This window comes from Lutra lutra, chromosome 9, assembly GCF_902655055.1.
Source record: "Lutra lutra chromosome 9, mLutLut1.2, whole genome shotgun sequence".
In the NCBI taxonomy this organism is placed as follows: Eukaryota; Metazoa; Chordata; class Mammalia; order Carnivora; family Mustelidae; genus Lutra; species Lutra lutra.
Genome location: NC_062286.1, coordinates 38,836,859 through 38,862,291, shown reverse-complemented (window position 1 = coordinate 38,862,291; position 25,433 = coordinate 38,836,859). Strand labels below are relative to the sequence as shown.

The following is a 25,433-nucleotide window of genomic DNA, read 5'->3' as shown; positions in this document are numbered from 1 at the left end:
TATTTGTAGGAGGAAACTGAGATTTGAGCATATATTGTTAAATGATCAAACTTGATAACTGCCCCTCCCCTGGATTCTGATATGCTTCCTCTCAGAAGGCTGAGTATTGTCCCTTATGTCCCACTTGAGGACAAGTGGTACTACCCATGAATTCATTTTTCAGTCAGTCTGTTTAGTGTTTAATGTTGGTAGTTTCATTTAGTTGTTATTTTCTCTGTAAATTACAAGAGCTGTGACCTGTGTCATGAGAGTATTAATAGATTTCACCATAAAATAAAAAAAAAAGATTGGATAATATCTCATATCTGGAATTCATCACATGAATGTGGCCATAGAGATAATGGTGCTTTCATGGGGTGTAATGGTTTATAGGAAAAATAACTCCATTCAAACCCTTAGGACCTCCACTGCATGAGAAAATATATACTCAGATAAGTATACCAATTTGTGTCTGATTTAAAAACAAAGATTATAAAGAAAATTCCTCAAGCCAGTTAGTACTATATCTGGTCCTGGACACCAGTTATTAATGGGAAGTTGCTGGAGTCATATTAATCCATTTAATTCATAAGATAATTGTATAAACACATAAAAATGTATCTACATATACATATATTATACATATATGCATATGGACATATATTCACATATATACGAATGAATATATATGAATGAACTTTAAATTTAATCACATTTAATAGGTCTGAATGATCTACACAATTTGTCACCATTACTCTAAGTAATCGTAGTTAGATGTTTCTACAATGGGGTGAATTTTACACTTTTAATTCAAAAATTTTTTTAAACATTTCTCTGTTTTGTATCTCCATATGAATGGATTTCCAAGTATTCCTTTTTATGCCATTGTGTTTAATAAAACCTGTCAATTTCTATGTGAAGATATGTGAAAACTGTATTAGTCAGATTTTACACACTATTTTAACAAACCAGTCAAAAACTCAGTGGCTTCTCATACTAAGCATTTGTGTCTATAGTCATAGATGTTCATGTTGACAATTATTTGGATAATGCACACAGGCTCAGCTGTGTGGTTATTCTGCAGGGAGATGCACGGTTCTCCATCCTATGGATTGTGGTTGATCTGGGGCCAAGACAGAGTGTGGTGACTACCCATGGCACATCATTCTCATGGCAAGCTGTAGGAGGGTACAGAAACCACAAAACAAACAAATCTATGTCCAGTTACTCTGACAGAATTGCATATAATTTTGATTTATTCTTACTGTTGTCTTCATAATTCTTCAAATTACTGCAGATCATTACTCTATTTAATTTTTAAGATACATGGTCATGTTGTTTCCAAATAATTATATTTTTCAATCTTTACAGTCTAAAAAGAAGTTTGTAATTTAATTTTGTATGAAATCAAAAGTAAAATTGGAGGCGTTTTCAACATGTGGCTTTAATTCAACAGCTGGCTTTCAATAGAAATGTCTTAAATGAAAATAGAAAAGTAAAGAAAGACCACGTTAGGGGAAGAAAAAATGCTCTACAACAGAGCATCTTATCTTACACAGCTCTCCTGCCATCTTGTTAAAATGGAGAGCCATGTGAGTTGGTATCAGGTGGAGACAGCTATATCACAATTGTCACAAGCTTTCAGGGTTGTCAGTGATGCTCTAGCCTATAGTGAATTTTAAGCAACAAGGTATTCATATATTAAGAAAAAACAATGCTTCATCCACATTTAGTTTTTTTTTAAATCACAAAAGTCCTTCATTGTCAAGTTATTTCTGTATACATGACACAATTTCCTCATTCTTATGTTCCATCATATGCTTAACAAAATCTCCTTGTTATGACTTAATGATGATAGCTAGAAGCATATTCAAACATGTTCTGGGGCCTTCCTCTAACTGGCCAACTTTTGAGAGATGTAAAAGCAGTGACCATCCCAGGCTGTCTTCTGTCAAATCCCCATCACCACCATCACTTCTGGAAGCACATTTCCCAGAGCCCCCTTTCCTCTATGGTTCCCTATGGTGTTGATCACGAGGCACCTTACCCTAGATCAGGAGGTCAGAAAAGGAGGATTCAATGCCTTCCATCAGCACCTGCAGGCAGGTGAGTGATAAGTGAGGGACCAGAGAATCACCTGGGGAGGGTCTGCAGCGGCTAGAGTATCAGTGCCTCCATCCCTGGCCCTCCTAGACAGGCCTGAGGACTGTGGTTAAGCAGCCTGTATCTCCAATGGTATAAATTCTCTGACTTACGGGGGATCACTGAGGAATCACTGTTTCTAGTGTCTGCTTCCCATATTCTATCCCCAGGCATATGAAAGAGTGACGTTAGACATTACTTCCTTATAGGAAGCAATTCCTGCTTGGAATACCTAGAGTGGCTTCTCTTTTGCTGCATAAACTTCAGCAGATGCCTTGATCCACACTCCTTAGGTATAATGATCTGAGGGAAAGGAAGTCAGTCAGGGGGCTGAGGAGCCTCCTTGACCTTCTTCCAAAGCCCCCAGTGATGTCCAAAGTGGGGCTGCCTCTGAGAAACTGAGCAGGTGTAGGCATCAGAGGAGCAGTGGGGGCAGCCCAGCCCCTCACATCTGCTTCCCTGGTGGTTTATGCTCTGACCTGTAACACTGTGGGCAGGTAGCTGTTTGACTGCAGGCAGTAGTAGGTCCCAGCATCTTCAGGCTCCAGTGAGATGGTGAGAATGAAGTCTGTCCCAGACACACTGCTGCTGAACCATGATGGGACCCCAGTTTCCAACTTGGATGCTGCATAGATCAGGAGCTTAGGAGCTCTCCCTGGCTCCTGCTGATACCAGGCTAACTACTTGTTAATGTTCTGACTGGCCCAGCAGGTGATGGTGACTCTTTCTTTTGGAGCCATGGACAGGACGGCAGGAGACTGGGTCAGCACAATCTCACCATGGGAGGCTGAAACCACACAGGAAACATTATCAGAGTCTCAGGATATGTACATGTAAGTCACCAGTGTCTAGTTAGGTAGGACAGAGAATACTACTTATTTATAAAATAAGTGAAATTTATCTTTGGAAAGATTTCTGATGAAGAAAGAAAATCAGGGACGGAAAATCATATCCCCACTTTAACCTGCTTTGTCCAAATATTCTCACCTGGAACCCAGAGGAGCAGAAGGCCAAGAAGCTGTGATGGAGTCACCATCTTGCTGCTTTCGATGGGTCCAGTATGTTCATGACACACACCCAGAGACTCTGTTATAAGACTCTGAGAGGCAGAAACACTTCAGATCTAAAAGGAAGAAGATATGCAGATTATGGGGCATTCATATTGCTTAAAACTGAAAAATTAAGTTTGTCAGAAAAATCCCCCCACAGGACCCTATTCTTCTCTGGGTGTGTTAAGTCTCCGTCTTCTGGCCATGTGGAGGTTTTGAAAGTGCTTACCCCATGCTTGGCCAACTACAAGGTCTACCAGCAGGGGGCATGGCATATGATCTAATGCAGTCCTCTGGTGGACTTCGCGTTCACCCACAGTGAAGAGCGGGTCACATCCTCAGTCTAGGCCCAGGATTATGTTGACTCCCTGTTCTCTGCTACTGTGCGTTGTATGAACATCCCACAGAGCATCCTGCTAGGCCATACTGTATCAATTACACATCTGTTAATTGCACACGATGAGCAAGAAATGGTGAGGACTTCACTAACTTGCAAAAACACATGGGCTCCAACAGTGGAATGCAAACCCTACAAAAATTCATGCAGCACCCCTCCCTGGTGGCTATGTCAGGGGTCCAGATATCTGAGGAATGCGGGCACATCCTCTCTAAGATAAATTACAAGTATTTGCATCTTGTACCTCTGACCACTGAGGTTGAAGCACAGTATCCTGTTGAGTGTTGAGTGTTGAGACAACACAATCCACACTTGGATAAACTATACCATTCCATTTTTCAGATAATTCTGAAGTCACTAGTGTAGAGTGGGTGCAGAGTCAGGAGGGACTCTGTATCAGGTTTAGGTCACAATGCAAGTGGCCTTATCACGTGGGCCCTATGAACTCTCCAGTCATTGGATGGTATGTGGATCTGTGTCGGGAAAGGTCGGACACTCTGGCAAGCCCAGATGAAGACTCCTACCATAGCCTTCTGGGTTCTTTGGCAAGACTTGGCCCTTCTCAAAAACAACCTATTCACTGTTCAACAAGTAGTTTCCATCGTAGCACAGACCCCAGTAGACCTGTCCACAGCACATCAATTAATTATGTAACAGTGCTGTTCATCCTAAAGCATACCTGTCAGACAAACCAGATTGTAAGATTGGGTGGAGCCCAGCAGCAGTCAACTCAGGAAGGAGAAAGTATTTTCTTTACTAGTGGAAACAAGCAGATTCAGCGGGCACACTTAATTTATGGGACAAGAGTTTCAGATCACCACAATACTCACCACTTTTGCCCAAACACCCCTGCACGAGCTTCTATTTTCAGTCTCATGAGACTTTATATTTAATGCATTTTCTTATTTCTGCATTCTTGCTGCTCCAGCCAGGAAGCGACTGCCTCTCCCAAAATTAGCTAATTCCCAGAGGCAGTAAAAGACTTGCCCAAAGGCATACATTTGATATGCAAGACAGACAATCCTGAGCCCCAATCCTTTCTCTCTTCTTTTCAATGAGACCAGCAATCTGTGACATTTCCCTCTACCCAAATCCCCCCTGGGTACCAGAGGACAAGGGGCACAGCTATAGTCTGCAGCCTGCTGAAAATTTCAAACTCTCCAATCTTATGTCTAAGTAGCTTGTTGACTTTGTTTCTCCATTACTTCTCATGAAATACGCAGTAAAAAAATACAGGCCAGCAGTACTTCTCTCTGTATGCTCTTTTCAACTTGGTACTACCTGTGTCGCCGGGTGGAGTGCTGTGTGTTCTGTTTCCAGGGGACTATGCATACAATAAAAACTTTTTACTGCATTGTAATAGCTTTCATGTCTTTGTTTCTTACCACATCTGATTAAAGACGCAGGGCCTGCCAACCAGCTAATAACAGAGAAAGGACTCCAGGTTGTGCCCAGTTTCACATCAGATGTTGATGTAAGTTAAACTGGACAGCTCCCACACCATCCCACAATGAAATAAGATGTTTGGCTAGTAGACACTCAAAGAGCCCAAATGGTCATTGTAATGTGGCTGGGGAAGTGGCCTGAAGTAAGGATATGGATGCCCTATGGGGTGGCTGGCTAGGAAGGGTCTGGAAGGAGGAGAGTGGAAGGATAAAGGAGGAAAGATCAGACACAATAAATTACCCAGTCTAAATCAAAAAGAGAAAGTAAGCTAAAAACAAAACAAAACAAAACAAAACCCCCAATTCAAAACCAACAACAAAAAAACCCCACAGTATCTGGGATACATGGGACCAAACAAAAGATCTAACATTTGTGCCACTGGAATCGTAGAAAGAAGGGGGAGAAAGGATGGGGATGAAAAATATTTTGAACAAGCGATTGCTGAAAAATTTTCACATTTACCAGACCCCCAACAGCATAATCCTGAAGAAATATATGTCCAGACACATTGTATTAAAATTTCTGAGCACTAAAGAAAAAGGAAAAAGTATCATAGGCTGAAAGATAAAAATCAACATTTATCCAGAGAGGGAAAACACCTCGAATGACAGAGGATTTCTATTCAGAAACCATGGGGGCCAGAAGGAAATGGAGTCAACATTTTTTTTTCTAGATGTAATTGACATCTAATATTGTGTAATTCTAAGTTTTACACAATGTGATAATTTGATCTATGTTTATATTATGAAATGGTTACCAACATAAGGATAGTTAATGCAACCTTCACTTCACATAATTATCCTTCTTGCTTTACTTATTTACTTTTTTGTGGTGAGAACATTGAAGGTCTAGTCTCTTAGTAACCTTCAAGTACAATATAATACTGTTAACTACAGTCTCCATGCTGTACAAGAGACCATCAGAAATTATTTTATATACAGAAGTTAATACCCTGTGATCAACATCTTCTCTATTTATCTCACCACCCAACCCCTGGCAACCACCAATCTATTCTCTGTTCTATGTATTTGGCTTTTTTAGATTCCACATGGAAGTGATATTATACATAACATCTTTCTCCATCTTCCTTATTTCACTTAGCATATTACTTTCAAGTTTCATCCATGTTGTCCCAAATGGCAAGATTCCCTTCCCTTTCATGGCTGAGTCATAAATCCTTTTGTGTGTACACATGTATAACACATCTTCTTTATCCATTTATCCATCAATGGACACTTAGGTTATTTCCATATCATGACTGTTTTAAATAATGATGCAATGGACTCAGTGGTGCATATAATTTTTCAAATGCCCAGAAGTAGAACACCTGGATCATAGGGTAGTTCTATTGTTAACTTTCTGAGGAAACTCCATACTGTTATCCATAGTGGCTGCACCAATTTACATCCCCAACAACAACACCTGAGGGCGTTTCACCCTATCCTCTACACATCCTCTTTGTCCGTATCCGATATAATCTTTGGTATTTCTCTCTCTCTCTCTCTTTTTTTTTTTAAATAAATAGACACTGAGTTTTATCAAATACTTTTTCTGCGTCTGCTGAGACAATCTTATGATTTTTACCCTTAATTTTGTTTATGTGACATATCATGCTGACTGATTTAAGGGTATTGAACCATCCTTGCATCCCTTGAATAAATCCTACTTGATCATGGTATCTGATCCTTTTAATGTATTATTGAATTTGGTTTGCTAATATTTGTAGAGGATTTTTGCATCTATGTTCATAGGGATATCAGCCTCCAGGTAGAGCCCTTCTGTTCCGGATGCCAAGAGCTACAGCCTTGTCTCCCATTCCGTCCTGCTCCAGGAAGAGCTGGCCCCCCAGAATGGGATCCAGGAGGGGACGCAGATGCACATAGCTCAGGCTCCCTGAAAATACAGAAACATGATAATGTGGACATGCAGCTTGTTCCAAACTGCATGTAGGTGAACAAATGTTTAATTTAAAAGCCTGTTATTTGCCCTATAAATATGGCCCTTGTGGGGATGGTCCATTAAAAGTGTCCCCTGAGCGGAAGACACTCCACCCTGGATTCTCAGTCAGGACTCCAGTCTGGCTGTATCCATGGGGCTTCCCCAGCTGCTGAGGTGGGGTGTTTTAAGTACCCGCTACAAGGTAAAGTGGCCTTATTCTCATTTCTTGCCTACTATTCCCTTCCTGTATGTGCATATTCCTTTCCTCTTCTGTTCTATTAGGTTTTCTATAATAATAATAATAATAATAATAATAATAATAATAATAATAAAGTTTTCTTTCCTTTTTGAAGTTGAAACAGGGCTGTGGTGAATCTTTTGTGCAGCACAGGTGGGGACTCTGTGTTGTGATAAGAGCTACTGATGTAGATGTTCATCACACTTAATAATACCTTGGCAGCATCTAAACGGGCATTGACCACTCCACTGGGCACCCTTGCCTACTTCCATTGACACATAAAGTTAACCATTAATGGGGGAAATTGAGGGCAGAGTGATGGGAGAATCCACCCTTTGTGAGGGTGAGGTATGGATCCCCTGGCAGGGCCTACTTGATACAGGCTCTATCTGGGTCTTAGGAAATGGCTAATTTCATGAAGTGGTGCAGCAGCCACAGAGACCCACAGAACAGCCAGGGTGCCACCTGACAGACGAAGACTCAGGCATCTGCCCCACTCAGAGGAAAGATGGCAGAAGTGTTGTAGCTGGACTTGCAGTGTGCCTGAAGCCTCCACAGCCTCTGCCTTCCTCACTGGGACTGCATGCTCGTTGTCTTAAGGGAACCCTACACCTGCCCCCTTCCCTCTGTTTAAGAAGAAACAGCAGGATGAGGAAGAGGTGCAGGGAAATTTATATGGTACCCAAGCAACCCTGCCCTCACTTCTCAAAACCCTGGAGGGAACTGAATTTTCCTGAGGGCACCTAGATTTCATTTATTGCTTAAATCAACACAAAACAGAAATATTGAAATGAAAAGATAGAATAACTGAAAATCAGGATTCAGACTTCCCCTAGGTCCAATGAGAATCCCACGTGTCCCTCCAAGTGAGGAAATTCTGGGCCTGTCTTCCATCTCTTCCATCTCTCATCTCTCAGCCCTTGCACAGCTCCAGGACCCGAGCTCAAGTTTTTACCTCATTCTTACCCATCTGCGGGAGAAAATGGCTTCAGAGCTTGATGTTTCCCATTCTCCACTTTCTTTTTGTGCCTTCCAATTCTTTTGCCTCTTCCTGTCTCCCATTATTTATTTCTCAGCATATTTTGGAATTTACCATGGTTATTAATATGAAGAGCCAAGTTCATCATTTCTGGACACTGAAACCCATTTAAACACATTTTTAAATTGAAAATGGAAGCTCTTCATTTGGTCTAATAGCAGTTTGTCATTTTAGACTTCTAGGTTGTTCTCAGAGCTTCTGAGTTAACTTTGTGTGTTCCTGTCATACAACTCTATTTTGGAGTTATTTTTGGTTCCTTACATTTCCACTGGGTACTTTCACAACCCACTGCTTATGAGATTTTCTTCTGTTCTTCCTGACTGCTTTGCATAACCCCCTCCAGACCCAGACCAGCAGTTCAGGCTGTATAAAAGGGGCCTTTGCTATGTGAGCTGAGCCGCGTCGGGCAGGCAGGGGCAGCAAGATGGCATCACAGTGGCAGGTGCTCCTATCCTTGTTGCTGTGGGTCTCAGGTGAGAAGCTGAAAAGTGCCATAATCCTTCTGGAGTAGTGTCATTTTAAACAAGTTTTTAAGATATATAATAAGAAACACTGGTTATTTCCAAAATAGACCCAATGATGTACTGCCATGTGGTACCATTAGGAAGCATGTTTGCAATGACATATTTCAGTGTGACTGGGATAAAGTGTGTCTGTATCACCATTTTTCTGATTGCAGGTGCCCATGGGGACATCACAATGACTCAGTCTCCAGGCTCCCTGGCTGTGTCTCCAGGTCAACGGGTCACCATGAACTGCAGAGCCAGTCAGGGTGTTAGCAACTACGTAGCCTGGTACCAGCAGAAACCTGGGCAGGCTCCCAGGCTCCTCATCTATGATGCATCCAGCAGGGACACAGGCATCCCAGAGCGGTTCAGCGGCAGTGGGTCTGGGACAGACTTCACCCTCAGCATCAGCAACCTCCAGGCCGAAGATGTGGGGCACTATTACTGCCATCAGTATTATAACTATTTGCCCACAGTGCTTAAGCCTTGAACAAAAACCTGCTCCCCGGAGACGCGGGTCAGGGAGGCTTTGCTGCACCAGCTCTTTCCTCTTCACTTAGCCATGAACATGTGCGTTCCCCTATCTGCCTGAGAAGTCACTTCTCCTGACTTACTCCTTGCAGGGCTTGTAAGGCCCAGTAGAAAATGAAGGGAGCGGACTTTTCCTGCATCCTCCACCCCTTTTTTAAAAAAGATTTTACTTTACTTATTTATTTGCCAGAGAGAGAAAGAGCACAGCAGGGGAAGAAGGAGGCAGAGGGAGAAGCAGGGTCCCTTCTGAGCAGGGAGTCTAATGCGGGACTCTATCCCAGGATGCTGGGATCATGCCTGAGCTGAAAGCATCCACTTAACTGACTAAGACACCCAAGCATCCCACCTGCATCCCTTTTGTGGGAGGTTAATGAAGACAAATGCTGTGAAGATGTCTTAGGGATGCTGCCGGGAGTTTTTGTGCCCTAGGTGGCTGGATGTTTCCCAGGGTCCCAAGGCAGGAATGAGCCAGGAAGGTCTGTCTTTGGCCTCTGACCAAGGGCCATGAACTTCACACCCTGTGGGTCAGTTCTCCCTTCCTGATCCTCTTGGACTCTGGGACATTTCTCTTTTATTTCTTCATTCTCTTTTCCTCACCCTCCATCACCCTCCCACTCTAAACCTTCCCAGGATGAAACCTTTGAGCTCTCCTATTCAGAATCTCCCACGTGGAAGGTAGTGTCCCTCTCACTTTTCCCTTCCATGGACCCTGTTTCCCAGCCTTCCTGGCAGTGTCCTGGACATTCATTTCTGCTCCAGCTCCTTTCCTACCTCCCTTCTCTCTCTTCTCCATTTCTCCCAGGTGTACTCATTCTCACAAAGGCAATTCTCTCATTATTTTTTTCTTTTTGATTTTATCTATCTACTTATTGCTGGTGAGGATGGGCTGAGGGAGATGGCAAGACTTTCAGGCAGACACCCTGTTGAGTGGGGCCACCCTGTTGAGTTGTTTGACGCCCACTCTGTCTCAAACGCCTGAGATCATGACCTGAGCCACAACCAAGACTCGAACGCTCAACAGACTGATCCACCCAGGCACTCTGATTCCCTCACTCTTCAACCCTGTCACTTTAGAAACATGGGATACTGTGCCCCAGCACCTTTTTTCACCACTTGTCACCTTTTTCTTTAAAGTCATCCCTTGGGCATTCAGGTCCAGGGACCCAGGACTATGGCCCGAACTAAAGGCAGAGACTCAATCAACTGCGCCACCCAGGCACCCCTGAGATTCTCAGCATTGTAATGATGGAGAACTTGTCATGATTTTCTGATGGAGCACCTAAGGCATGGCCATGAGAGTGATTGATCAAGACTGGGTGGGGAAGAGACAATTGGAGGAGGATCAGCCAAACAACTGAGAGAGCAGGTAATGGAAGGTCATAAAATGAATACACTGAAACCACCAGGAATTGTGACAGGCTGAGAGAGCCTCTAGGAGGCTGGAACTAAAATTTTCCAGAAACCAGGAGAGACTTTGGGGCTGGTGTTAGTCTGCAATAAGGAGTGATCCTGGAGTAGCATATTCTACCTATCTTGATTTCAAACACTCTTCTTCCACTGTCTAGGCAGGCCTAGAAGTCTAGAAGTGGCTGAAGGGTGCAACAGAAGCTCGGTGAACAGGCTCCTGAGGATACACAGAAGCTCAGGGTGCTTTGAGAAGAGACGGGGTGGGGGCTACTGTGCATCTCAGTGGTTTGGTGGGTAAGCATTGGGGAAGAAGTTGTCCAGGTGGTGAGTCCTTTATCTCTCCATCTTCCATAATTTTTCCTTTGCCACCCTCTGCCTTCGCTGTTCTTTCCAAATTTAAAACGTTTTCTAGTGACAAAAGAGGCCTGTTCTTTGCTCCTGGTTTTGCACTAGAAGACTTCTTTTTTTTTTTTTTAATGTTAAAAATATGTTGGGAAAAGAGTAATGTGCATTGGTTCCAGCACAAGGATAGACCCACATCTAGTGTTTTCTCCTTCGTAAGATGTTTTTTGATGGATTAAAATTTGAATGGCAAAGTCAGGAAATAGAAGTACTCAGCAGATGGAGACTACAAACTTCTGGTAGAGAGGAGGTTCTGTGTGGGGACGGCTGTTGGAGGCAATGGGAAACGAGGTAGGGACGTGAGTGGAGAGGGCCAGACTGGGGCTGTCATGACTAGCAGGAGACCCAGAGAGAGGGCTGAAGTCTGATGTGCGGTCCTGTCATTGTGACAGTACATCCTGATGTTGTAAGACCGAAGTCATATTGTCGTTAGCTTGCAGGCTGCGGATGGTATGAGTCAAGTCTGTCCTAGAGCTGTTGCCTCTGAATGAAGGGCACCACATTAACTCAGGTGGAAGGGAGGTAAATGAAGGCCTTCGGCCCATGCTGGTGGAGGCTAAACAGTGCTTCCTGGCTGTGTGGAGGAGGCTCTCACTGGCCCTGCAGCTGATGGAGACTCTCTCCTGGGGAACGTCCAGGGACCTGGCAGCTTGTGAGAGTGTCATGAGCCCACCGGAAGCTGCCATCAGAGGCACACTGGGCTGATGCGGAGATGCTGTGTTTCTGTTAGAGCCAGAGTGGGCCTCTCAAGGTGAGGCCAGGCCCTAAACAGGCCTATGAAGTTGGTGGCATTCATTTCCTGTACCCTCCCAATATCACTCTTCTCAGGAAGCACGTGGGTCGCCCCTGAGGGAACTCTCAACTTGGGGATATACTCTCACCTAGATCCTAAGAGCACGTCAATGTTAGAGGCAGGGTGAACGTGAAGTTGGGCACAGGGGGTTCTCCTCTGAGCAGGAGTGACTGCTCTGCCTGAGAGGACTTCAGGAAGACAGGACATTGGTTTCCAGGACTGAGCAGATACAGTCCTGGGCTTATCCACACTGAGGCAAGTTCCTTGATTAGTGTCTGTTCCCAGCCTTCACCAAGGTTCCATGATCAGCCCTCTCACCCTTTCCAGGTCCTGAGGACATGTCAGGACTTCATTTGAAGGTGTTTTACTCAGTGGGGCCAACTTCCTCTCTCCATTGGAACCGGGCCACCCCAGTTCACTCTTTTATAATCCCACGACTTTCTTTTCCTGACAATAATCACAACTTGAAATACATTACTGTGGTGATTCTAGGGATTAAAAGTGTTCCTGAAATAACCCATATCCCCACAGTAGGACTACCCAGGGCACTCCCTCACGTGGCATCTCAGACTATAAGGCAAAGTTTTAAGAAACTGGTTTCCAAATCCCTTGGGACATGCTTGAGCTATACATGGAAATTTCTTGTGACCCTAAGTCCCACAGGGTTTTCTGAGAGCAGGTGTCCCCTTTGGCTACAACCTCAAGCTCTTCTGAGCTGATTTGCATGTTGTGTCATTAATAAAACCAAAGGCTGCTCTCAACATCCTTAAAGGCAGCTGGTCAGGCCCCACAACGAGCAGCCTCTGGTCCAGCTCTCAGAGATGGGGTCTGGAGATTCCCTGCTGTGGATCCTTCTGCTCTGGGCTCCAGGTGAGAGGGGGGCACACAGAGAACTGGTGGGTAAACTCACTGTTGCCATGATGCTTGAGGTGTCTTTGGGTTCTGGTGGCTGGAATTCAAGCATTTGGCGTGGGGTTCCAGTTGCCCACTTCCCTTCCATTTTCTGGTCCCTCAGAGTGTTGTCCATGACTCTGACTACAAGGTCATCAGTGCTGTGGGCCTCCACTGGGATGCTCTCAGTACCTGTGTCACATTTGTTGTGTTTCTCATTCCAGGCTACACTGGGGACATTGTGCTGAACCAGTCTCCAGCCTCTTTGACTGTGTCTCCAGGGCACAAGGCCACCATCTCTTGCAAGACCAGTCAGAAAGCCAGTGAAATTTTGGGCATTACACACTTTACTATATGGTATCAACAAAAATCAGGACAACGTCCAAGAATCCTGATTTATAAAGCATACAGGCGAGTGTCTGGCATCCCGTCCCGGTTCAGTGGTGGTGGGTCTGGGACTGAATTCAGTCTCATGATTGATCCTGTGAAGGATGGCGATGCTGCCAGTTATTACTGTCAGCAGAGCAAGGAGACTCCTCCCACAGTGCTCTGGGTGTAAGCAAAACCCTCCCCAGGCGGCTGCTCAGTGAGGCTCCATCCCTTAGGTGTTCCTCCTCATGACCCAGTGTTCTGGGTGGTTTGGGTAAAAGGGTCAGACTATGAGAGAGGAGGATCTCCAACTGCCATGTGTCTGTGTGTGTGTGTTTTCCACATAACCTGTTTTATAATTTAACGATCATATGACTACAGGGGTCACATAGTCACCTCCCCATGTTGTTTAGAAACTAAGAGCTGGATGTAGTTGTCTGTGCTCCTTTGATTCAGGTTTCTCCATCTCTGTGTCTTTCTCAAAAATGACTTCTTCTGTCCTAGATATATTTACTTGTCCTTTTCTCCTTGACCAATTTTGATGTCCTTTTTCTATGATACCTATCATGTATCTGGCCAAGGTCTTCTCTTGTCTTTTTCTATTTTCTTGAACATTACAGGTAGAGTGAACTCCAGAAGCCTGAGTTTGCACAGTGTCACGGATGAAAGGGTCAGTTTTCACATCTAACTCTACCCGTAGCTTTGCCTCCCTTGGGCTTCTGTATCCTCCCCAAGGGGAGCTGGGGAAACTGACAAATAGTGCCCTGTAACATGTCAGTGTCCTTAGATTCCCATTAGTTTCTAAGCTTGTAACAGTGTGTCACCATTTAGGAATTTTACTGTCCTATTCCTTTTTTATTGCCCCGCAAAAATTTAGCACAAAGTTAGTGGCTAAAACACAATTGATCATCACACAGTTTCTAGGAGTCAGGCTTCTGGCAGGGTTTACTGGGTTCTCTTCTTATGGTCTTCCAGGATGAAACAAGGTGCTGGCCAGACACCCTTCTCACCAAGAGGCTTGAAGAATCTGTTTCCAAGGTCATTTCAGGTTGTGGGAAGAATTCTTTTCTTTGTGACTATCTGACTAAAGGTCCTGACTTTTGGTGGCTGCAGGCTGGAGGTCACATCAATGTCCTAGAGGCCACTCAAAGTTCCTGACATGTGAGATCCTTAGTAATCATCCTAGCAAGGGGAAATCCATCCAGAAGAGAGAGAGCTTACTTCCTCCCTTAAGGGCTTTGTCCTGATTTAGTGAGGTCCACCCAGAATAATCTTCATTTTAATTAACTGAGATTCAACTGATTTCGGATGGTGGTTACATCTACCAATTCCCTTCCCCTCTGCAAGACTGCATGGGCTCGAAGGAGGTCACAGGATCTGCCCACACTGAATAGGAGGACATATACCCTGGGCTGTAGGTGTCATGGCCCCCCCCAACAAAGGTCTGTCTGCTACAACTGTCCCACTTACATAATGCTTTTTTGTTTGCTTATTTCCATTCTCTCTCTCCCAAGAGTCTCTGGTGCCTAGGACATCAAATACAAAATCTCCCCAGGTAGTGGATCATGAACACCATGATCCCACCCCTCAGGGCCATGTTTCCCTTCTAGCTTCTCATATTTCTCCTGTTGCTTCCCAACTGAAGAAATAGCCAATGTTTCCCTTGGCTTTGTGTTAAATTTATAATAAATTGATAAACAAATAACATTAGACATGTAGTTTGAAAAATGCCTGAATTAGGAAAGAAAGAACCATCTCATATGAATGACCTAAGCTCCTACCCTAAGAACCTAGAAAATAAAGAGCAAACAAAATCCAAGCAGGTAGAATGAAGGAAATATAAAAATTAGAGTGGAAATCAATGGAATATATATTCTAGCCCCTCAAAACTTAGGATCCTTTTAAAACCATCATGAGGTAGAGAGCTGAATGTATTTTCATGCTAATGAGCGAATGGCTGCTTATCATTCAGTTTCAGACTTAAAGGTAAATGTTTTGGCTCAAAAAAAAAAAAAAAAAAGTCTGTTTTGTCTCAGTCTGATAGTTGGGTGGGGACAGGTTCTCTTCTCTAGAGGGAGCCAGGGCCTGTCATCATGTAACATCCCTGCATATATCTAGGCTCCAGATCACACACTGGGGTTCTAGTTTCCCTACACTTTGCGGGTTCAGAGGTCTTTACAGAGACTTTAATGTATGGACAAGGGCTCAGTTCAGCAGCGGCCAGGGAAAGAGAGGGCACCCCTGTGGGGGTTGGGATTTGCTGCTGGAAATTATGTACAGCAGATTCTTACCACAGAGGAAATTCACCTCCCACACTGCCCCTTTCTTTGGTAATGGGGTTGAATTAAGCTGTCTGGACAGGAACGAGTAGGTGATGCCCTGGTCCGGAGGTCCACATGCCTCCTAAAAGCCCTGAGATCCTTCCCTCTCCTCTACCCGCATAGCTTCTACAGGTGGAAGAACCACAGGGACTTCTAAGCCAGGACACCCTCACCCACCCACTGTTGAATTGCTTCTTCCTCTGCAACCACAAAACCCTCTGAATTGGATGTGGTTGGGAACTCTTCACTGTCTCACCATCAGAGGCCCTGGAGGCCTAAGGTGCAGCCCATTACTGTTGCCAGCAGGGGGCAGCCACCCATCCACAGTGTTAGACACAGCAACAAAAGCTGGAGCTGAGGGCCCAGCTGTGCTCCCTCAAATACCCTGAAGGTCACGGGCTCTGCTTCTGAGTCTGGGGGACCTCACCGTGGCCCTCTGTAGTGCCTGGGCTTGGCTGACTGTAGAAGACGCTTGGCCTTCAGAGGGAAGAGGAGGAACAGGGTCTGGGGAATGAGTCGGTTCTCAATGGGCTCCGTTTTGATGGCAGACTAGGTGGTGAAGAGAAAGGTGTAGGTGTGATGCTATTCCTCCAGAGCATTACTCTTGTTTTGTTTTTGTTTGTTTAAGATTTTTATTTATTTATCTGTCAGAGAGACAGAGCAGAAGTAGGCAGAGGGGCAGGCAGAGGGAGAAGCAGGCTCCCTGCTGAGCAGAGCCAGACATGGGGCTTGATCCTAGGACCCTGGGATCATGACCTGAGCTGAAAGCGGACATTTAACTGACTGAACCACCCAGGTGCCTCCCCCACCCCCGACTTAGGTCATTCTTAAAACAAACTTACTTTCTGCACTGCCCTGTAAGGCTTTCTTTGTTAATGGGATTGAATTAAACCTGTCTGGACAGGAACACATAAATAATGCCCTGGACCAGATGTACACACGCCTCACAAAAGCATGGAGCACCTTCCTTCTCCTATGCCCGCCTACCTTACACAAATGGAAGGACTGCAGAGACTTATAAGCCAGGACCTCCTCACTCACACCCTGCTGATTTGTATCTTCCTCTGGAATAAATAATCCTAAAATTTATATGGAACCAGAAAAGATCCCCAATAGCGAAAGGAATGTTGTAAAAGAAAAGCAAGGCTGGCAGCATCACAATTGCAGACTCTAAGCTTTATTACAAAGCTGTCATCATCAAGTCAGTATGGTACCGGCACAAAAACAGACCCATAGATCCATGGAACATAATAGAGAAAGCAGAAATGGACCCTCAACTCTATGGTCAAATAATCTTCGACAAAGCATGAAAGAATACCCAATGGAAAAAATGAAAATCTCTTCAACGAATGATGTTCGGCAAATTGGACAGCCACATGCAGAAGAATGAAACTGGACCAGTTTCTTAGACCGTACACAAAAATAGACTCAAAATGGATGAAAGAACTCAACGTGAGACAGGAATCCATCAAAATCCTAGAGGAGAACACAGGCAGCAACCTCTGTGACCTCGGCCACAGCAACTTCTTGCTGAATGTTTCTCCAAAGGCCAGGGAAGCAAAGGCAAAAAATGAACTATTGGGACTTCATTGGGATTAAAAAGCTTTTTGGTAGAAATAAAGTAGTGGTAGAAATAGAAAAAAGGGAACCATGACAAAACAGTGATAGCCTACATTGCACCATTATTGTGTTGTCATTGTCGGACTACTAGATCTCCAGAAAATGAAAGTTCAGAAAGAAGAAATATTTATTTATTTATTTATTTGATATTTTTACAGCATAAGGAATCGAGTCAATGGTGTTGTAATAGTACTGTATGGTGACAGATGTGGCCATAAAATAATGTATAAACTTGTTGAATAACTATGTTGCACAGCTGAAAAGGGATAGCCCTATGTGTCAATGATGCTAAAACAAAAAAAAAGAGGAAATATTTTAAATCCTTGATCCAAACATCTTCTATAGGAATTCAAAGAAAAAGAAGTTCTTGTTCAGGGTCGGTGTTCTAGGAGGCTTCTGAATTCACCTCCTCCCATGGACACGTGGAACCTATAGCTACCCATGGGACAACTCCCCCTGTGAGACATCCAGAAAGTAGGCAAGAGAATCCTACACATTGGGTTAAAGAAGTCATACCCACATTGAAACACATGCACAAAGCTGGGACACATTCTTGCCATGAACTCCACCTCCAACTGAACCATATACCATTGGAAGGGATCTTGTAACTCCTGGTTTCTCCCTGAAGAGCAAAGGGTTTGGACCCAACTTCTAGTGCCCCTCCTTGCAAAACTTCCACCTGAGGAACCTGCCCCAAAACACGTCAATCTGGAAGCCAGTGGGGCAGTGCATGGAGACCCCCACAAGACAACAGTAAACAAAGAAACAGGGAGCAGAAGGAACCACCCACCTCCCAGTCTTACTCTCAAAGAAGGCTACTTTCAGATCTTAAATGCTGTTGCCTGACAGTTAGGCTTCCAATTCAGAACACATCTACAGGCTAACTGCATTCCTCCCTGGAAATCAGGGAAGCCTGTGTCTGCGCTCTGCATTCTCTCTCTGCCCAGCTCCAGGTCCCTGATTCTTCCTGGAAAGAGCTTGTGCACTTGTCTGGTGCCCTGGCAGCCCTTGACCACCTGGCTGTATTGGCCAGCAGGGCTGAAGTTCTCACAGGGCTTGAGCAAATAGAGACAAATAAGTATTTTCAGAAATAATACTTGTGTCTTAGAACTGAAAAATCATACTAGCAATAAACTTGCAAATATTACCATAAGCTCGTGATAAACTTCCAGACAGATGAATTTGCAAGAATAATATTTATGTATTATAATCTTAAATAATACAATAAATATGTGTAATTGATGGTAAGACTATTAATTTGATATTTTGATTGAGTATAAGATTTTTCTGGATTGCTTTTCTGCACTTTCATTTATTATGGTGTTAAAATTTGTACTTTTAGCAAACTCAGTTTCCATATGTAATTGAAATTAACACTGTCTTCTGGCAAATATAAGATCTCAAATATTTTTTTTTTTTAGATCTCAAATATTTTTTGATAATTTTTAATTTTGAAAGGGTTTTTTTTCTGATGCAAAAGAAAAAAAAACCCTGAGTTGTTCGGAATATTTTATAGTCTGCTATGACATTACAGTGACTTTCTGATTAATTATTTGAACTATAAATTTTAATATGTCTAGACATCATGAAACATTTCTAAAAAAATGACTTAACTCTTCACACAAATTAGTTTTGTGTAAGTCTGATTTAATGTTAGATACAAATGTATACAATGATATCTTAATGTTTCTGCCGGTATTTCTTGCAATATGTAGATATAAAACATGAAACTGAATGTAGCTCCATAATTTGCATACATTTAAAAACACCTGTTTATTACATTCTACCTCTATGCCTTCAATTACAACTAATCCTAAAATTGTCTTGTTAAAGATTGTTCAATATGAAGCTTTATATAAAATAGTGCTCTTCATCAAATGTCACGACATTTAAATTAAATATTTATTTCTAGCACTGTGGCTACTTAGTTTACATTGCCGTAGCAGTTTTCAAAACCGAGATCCTAGGGGCACCTGGGTGGCTCAGTGGGTTAAAGCCTCTGTCTTCGGCTCAGGTCGTGGTCCCAGGGTCCTGGGATCGAGCCCCACATTGGGCTCTCTGTTCAGCGGGGAGCCACTTCCCCCCTCTCTCTGCCTGCCTCTCTGCCTACTTTAAAAACAAACAAACAAACAAACAAACAAAAAAACCGAGATCCTAAATTCCCTAAAGTATTCTCATAATTCATTTTTGACATATAGGTATGCTATACTATGCTCATTTCAAGTGTAGCTACCATCTCCCTCCGCACAACACTGTTGCAATATCATAGACTATATTCCTTTCCTTGTAACTTTCATCCCTGTGACATACTCATTCCATAACTGGAAGCCCGTTTCTCCCAATCTCCTTCACACATTCTTCCCCTCCTGCCTGTTCCCTTCCCCTCAGGCAACCACCAGTTTGGTCTTCTTATTTATGGGTCTTTCTGCTTTTGTTTTATCTTTGTTTTGCTTTGTTTTAGATTCCACATATAAATGAAATCATATGATATTTGACTTTCTCTGGACTTACTTCACCTCACATCATACCCTACTGGTCCGTCCATGTTGTCCCATATGGCTAGATTTCATCCTTTTTATGGCTGAGTAAAATTTCATTGTATATATGGACATTCTCTTTACAGGATTAGGAGCTTATATCTGCTATGGTCTTTCAAGTCCTTCTGGGAGTTTGAAGAAAAAGTTGTACTAATCGTTCTCAGCCATATTTCCTGTGGGGTTAGTGTGTATAGCATGTTATCTAGTGAACATAGTACAAGAACAGTTAGTGTAACTGGGAAAGAAGAAATGCAGAGAGTGGGAAAATAAGCAATAATAAATTCTGAAGGATATCAAATATTATCCTACTGAAAATATCACAAACTTTTTTAGCTCAAAAATGTATGTAATTGTGTTGCCACAAATATGCCTCAGGTTTCTGACCCTCAGGTTGAGTAATTGTCCCTGACCACATATACAGGCCTGGAGGGTCAGGGTGAGGTTCAGGGTGGCTGTCCTGGCAGTTCACTGCTCAGCCCAACAGGATGATCACATCCCTTCTCGAGCTGGCTGTGCCACGCTGAGGCTGTTGGCTCCCAGAGATCAGGACTCGGTCCAAAGCACTGAGCTGCACGTTATTGTCCTGAGTTCCCCAGCACCTGCCTCTGATGCAAGCTCAGAGCCTCTGCTGTGCCGGCTCCCTGCTCAGGCAACACACGTGCCCAGGGGGGAACCACTAGACAGAGAGGTTTGTGTTCAGGCCTGAACCACTGTGGGAGGATCGTGTGTACCTTGCTCGCAGTAATAAACTCCCACATTGTCAGCCTCCACCCTGCTGATTGTCAGGGTGAAATCTGTCCCTGACCCGCTGCCACTGAACCTGTCTAGGACCCCAGAGTATCTGTTGGAAACTCTGTAGATCAGATCCTGTGCGGACTGGCCTGGTTTCTGCAGGTACCAACTCAAATAGGTGTTTCCATTACTGTGTACGAGGCTCTGACTGGCCCTGCAGGAGATGGAGGCCGGCTCTCCGGGGGTGACGGACAGTGAGAGTTGGATCTGAGTCAGCACGACCTCCCTACCGGTTCCTAAAATAATGAGAGACAAGTACAGATTATGGAGCAACATTATAAGCCATTTTTATGATTTTAAATTTCATTTATATGAGGCTAAATCACATTTTGTGATTGGATTCCTACTCTAAATATATCTGAATTCCATGGATAATTCAAGAATTTCAGGGCACAGAGTGGCCATAAGTTTTTTTGTTTTTTTTTGTTTTTTTTTCAGCATCTCACTAAAGCACTGTTCTTTGTTCCTAGCTTTCTTCATGGTTTTCACGGATCACAAAATTAAATACTCCTTGCTGGAGGGCAATCTCACCTCTGGACAGAGCCAAATAGGGACTACCAGCACCCAGACAGCTCACCCTCCCCACCCCAATCTCCCATCTCCTCCTCCCTCTGCTCTTACCCTGGGACCCAGAGCATCAGCAGCCCCAGGAGCTGAGAAGGGAATCTCATTTTGAGAAGCTGAACTAATGAGTCCTAGTAAGTAAATACAAGCTGAGAGCTGACCTTTATGTCAGACTTCCAAGGCAAGGTCTTCCCCAGGGGACAATATGCAAATCCCGTGGTGGGTGTGGCAGAGTGGAAAGAGCCAAAGTCAGGGTACAGGTCCCTCTCCTGGGAGAGCAGTAACTTAAAATGTCTTCTGTGTTTGGAGGAAACGTAACGGAGACAAATTCCGTACTGCCTACGTGGGAAGCAGCATCTCCCTGTGATAATCAGGATCTGTGGCAGGACACAGTGCTCATAGCCCTGCCTTCTGAGACAGATCCAGAGACCCTGATGACACAGGCAGGCATGTCCAGAGTCCATGTCTGGCAGGTGAATGGCCATCCTGCCTGGATTCCTGTCAGCTAATGTCCAGAAGGAAACAGGTCCCACTCCCACTCCAGCTGACTGGCTGGTGATCTCCAGACCCCAGGATGAACTATAGTCTCTGGGATGTGCTGTTTCCAGGTTAATGGCTTTAGACAATTTAATAATGATTTTAAGTGAATTAAGGTAACCCAGGACCAGGTGAATTATCTACTCTTTGAGAAGATGAAAGTGAGAGGGACTTGACAGGTAGAAAGGAATCTCTCACTTACAGGAGGAGAGCTCATAGTCTGTAGAAGAGAATAGGAGAGAAGACAGAATTTTATGCTTCAGGCAGTGAGTATGAAATTTGTGGCAACCGTTTGTTACAATGTGGTGTGTATCCTGTCATACTTCTGTCTCCCTACCCAGAGAGAATGATAGATGGATAGATGGATAGTAGGCAAGACAGACAGATGATAGACACATACTCACCATATGATGCATATTAGATAAGGTAGACACACTCACACACATACCATATCAAACAAAGAGATTTCTTAAGTCAACATTGCCTAAGAGGATGGACAGAATGAGTAATGTTTCCCCTTTCCCAGAAAACAATGTTTTCCCTTCCCACACAGAGGCTTCCTCATCATGTGTATTCAGTTTCTGTCAGGGGGTCTGGTTCCTTGTTAGCTCTATGTGAGAAGTTGTTGTCTCTCACTTGGCTTTTATGTTCAGCATCCACAGCTCTGAATCTATAGTTGAAAATGAGATTCTGTAGGTGAGAGTAACAGGGACTGGGATAAAACTTCTAATAATTTGGCATCACCCATACCTATGATGGATATTTTCTGAGGTCTTCGGTGAACCACAGTCACTGTGAAACACAGTGCAGGGTCAGAGCTGCCCGGGGCATCAGTTTACCAACCATCCTTCATTAAAGTGGGGACATAACCTGATGATTCTGCCTGTGTCAGCCTGATGTAGGTGTTAGTCAATCGTTGGTGAGAATTGTGTCAACCTCAAAGTACTTCACAACTCAAGTCACTGTCAGGAAAAAATTCCTGGAGAAACTGAAAGAATAGAATTTGTAGTTCTGTTAGATCTCAGGTAATTCAAATCCAAGGTCATACTGAATTGAAGAGTTACTGAATACATGCAAGTCCAGGCAAGGTTACACAACAAATCTCGGTCTGAGTATCTTCTAGGAAATCCCCCTAGAGTGCGATTTTGTACCATAGTTGGAAGAATTATTATGTAAAAATGGTACTGAAAGTAAACCCTGAACTCTATGGAGGGACTTGGGTGCTGATGACAAGTTGTGATAGAACTAGGACTAATAGCCCATGTCTCCTATGCTACTAGCTGTCATTTTATTTATTCTTCTATGTGTTTTCTCCCTTGATCTTTTCTTAGAGTGCTAGCCAATGCAATCCTGAATCTTACTCTTGAACATGCCGGCCCACCTCATGAATCCTGTGCTGGTGAGTGATTAAGAAAGCTTACCCACTGATACAAGAAAAATCAGGAAAAAACAAAAAGGAAAATATAAGATAATATTATAAATCTTAAGATGAGTTTGAAAACCATTAATTACACATGTTAAATTAAGAATCACAATATCTAACACTATGTGTCAAATATAATAAAAAAGGCCAGAATCACATTAGCCATTATCATGTGTGAAACCTCAATGTGTGGAAATTTGGCTGAAAATTATTCATCCATCATGTTTATTTACTGTGTATCAGTTTTTTTTTTAAAGATTTTATTTATTTAGTTGACAGAGAGAGATCACAAGCAGGCAGAGAGGCAGGCAGAGAGAGAGGAGGAAGCAGGTTCCCCGCTGAGCAGAGAGCCTGACGCGGGGCTCGATCCCAGGACCCTGAGATCATGACCTGAGCTGAAGGCAGAGGCTTAACCCACTGAGCCACCCAGGCGCCCCACTGTGTATCAGTTTTGAAACTATTTTTTGTACAATGTATTCCTAAGAGTGCTTGAACTTCAAAAACATTACTATTTCCTACAAAACTTAACATGAAAACTTTAAGTCTCCTTTTGTGTTTGGTTGTTTATCTCATAATTTCTTGCCCCAAAATACTGAAAAAATGCAAAACCTTCTAAAAGTTCTTTTTTGACAGAGAAGGCTTTGAAATTTTCCTCTGCTACCTGTAGACTGAAGAAAAGACTGTTTGTATTTCCTAAGAGGAGTCTATATCTCCTGTGTCTGTAGGAACTTTGTTGTACCCTGGACAATAAAATGACTTCATCAGTGTTGGTCACTGCACACCACACAGAAATCATTGGCATCTGTAAGGGATGTAAGAAGAACCCCCATGAGGTCCAGGTGGGGAACAGGACTCTGGGAATCTCTAATCCTGACCACCATCACCTCAATGAGCAAGGACTTATGCAGGTGGATTTTATTGCACTTTTGTCTCTTGGCCAGGGGATGTCCCTTTGGAATCCATAAAAGTGGAAGCCAGTGTGTCATTTGTGTCCCTTGGGGTGGTTCTCTTTCTGCTTTGGTTATGTGAGTCCATTATTCTGTGGTCAGGGTGTGTGGGTGTGAGTGTGATGCTGTTATACATTCTGTAGGACTTGATCTATACATTTTCTCAAGCCAAACAGCACAAACTTATATTGCTTTGTCCAAGTTGATAGACAACTGAGTTGTGTCCAGACTGAATCCAAATGGAGACTCTCTCTGCCACCCAGCAGAGGGAGTGTCCCCAACAGGAGGTGTTGGGTAGATTTTTGGGACCTGTGACTGAAATGGGTCACCTTTTCTAAATAACTGCAAATATTCACCCACTAGAGGATGAACTTACAGAGAATAGTTTTGGCTCCAGGAGGCTCCCATGTATATGTGAATGTGTTGATCTTCTGACTTTATAAGTTATTTGAAAGCCCTGATCTCTGTATACATAATCTGAATTCCTTCCCAATATTGTCATTTCTTTTCTTTGCACTTTTTGGAATAACTAATAGAGAAATAAATTTTCTAGAGCTGAGATTCATGTCAGTCCTGTGAAGAAATGGGAGCAATGTCTTATGTCGGCTGGGAAGATTATTCCTATATCGATGCTAATCCTTGGGCAGGGCCCAGTCACTACACTCTAATCAGGGAAGTGAGACAGAAGTTCCCTTTGACTACAGGCCACCTCATAAACCTTCATTTTAATAAACTCTTAACTGTGTGTAGCAGTTTGCATCCCCAACTCAAAGTGTCTCCTGTGAGGGATGAAATTTCTGAACTGAGGATTCTCAAGGAGTCCTACAGCTTTCTTGTTAGTTAAAAAGTATTCTTCCACTGCTTTAATTTGAGATGGATTGTTTGTTCGTGTGTTTTCTTTTTCTCTGTGGACAACTTGTTCCCTTGTCTCCTCCACCAGAGCACTGCCTTCCCCTGTGTCCTTCTAACAGAGAGCTCTCTCATCAGGGCAGAGAGGACACATTCTGAGCTCAAGCCTTAAGCCCCGAGTTCCTTAGGGAAAATAAGAAGCAAGATTTTCTCCATACATCCATGGGAAAACCTTAAGGTCTTTCCTTTGAGATCTGGCCTTCTCCTGAGTCAATGTGCTTGAGAATAGGAACTGACTTAGGTCTAGGAACTGAGTCAGAAGCTGTGACTTTAGGCTTCAGCAACCCTGAGCTAGAGTTTTCCAGTTAGAGAGACAAAATATCTGAGGGGTCAGCACATTGATTTAATTTCTCATAACATGTGCTCAATTATCTACTGCCACAATCTCTCTTTCTGACATCATTCTGTCCCTGTGCATTTTGGAAAATGGACAGCTTCTGCCCATGCAGGTTATTCTGGCCATGTGGTATGTGCTATTCTCTAACGTCACTGGTCACAGGCATTGTTCCCTGGAAAGCAGACTCACATCGAGTATAGCATGTGTGACCCTGGCTGGGGAATGTTCTCGACATCACCATCTGCGGAAGGAGAATGCAGGATTGGGCAGAGGGGGAGTGGAGCTCGGATGCAGTAGGACAAAAGCCTAAGCCAGCCCC

General features: G+C 43.5%; 1 pseudogene and 1 gene segment (V, D, J or C); both read right to left on the bottom strand.

The window, feature by feature from the left end:
* Positions 1–25,433, bottom strand: part of LOC125109330 (immunoglobulin kappa variable 2D-29-like) — a 664,016-nt gene that overhangs the window by 163,500 nt on the left and 475,083 nt on the right.
* LOC125109334 (immunoglobulin kappa variable 1D-12-like) lies at positions 1,835–4,503 on the bottom strand (annotated as a pseudogene).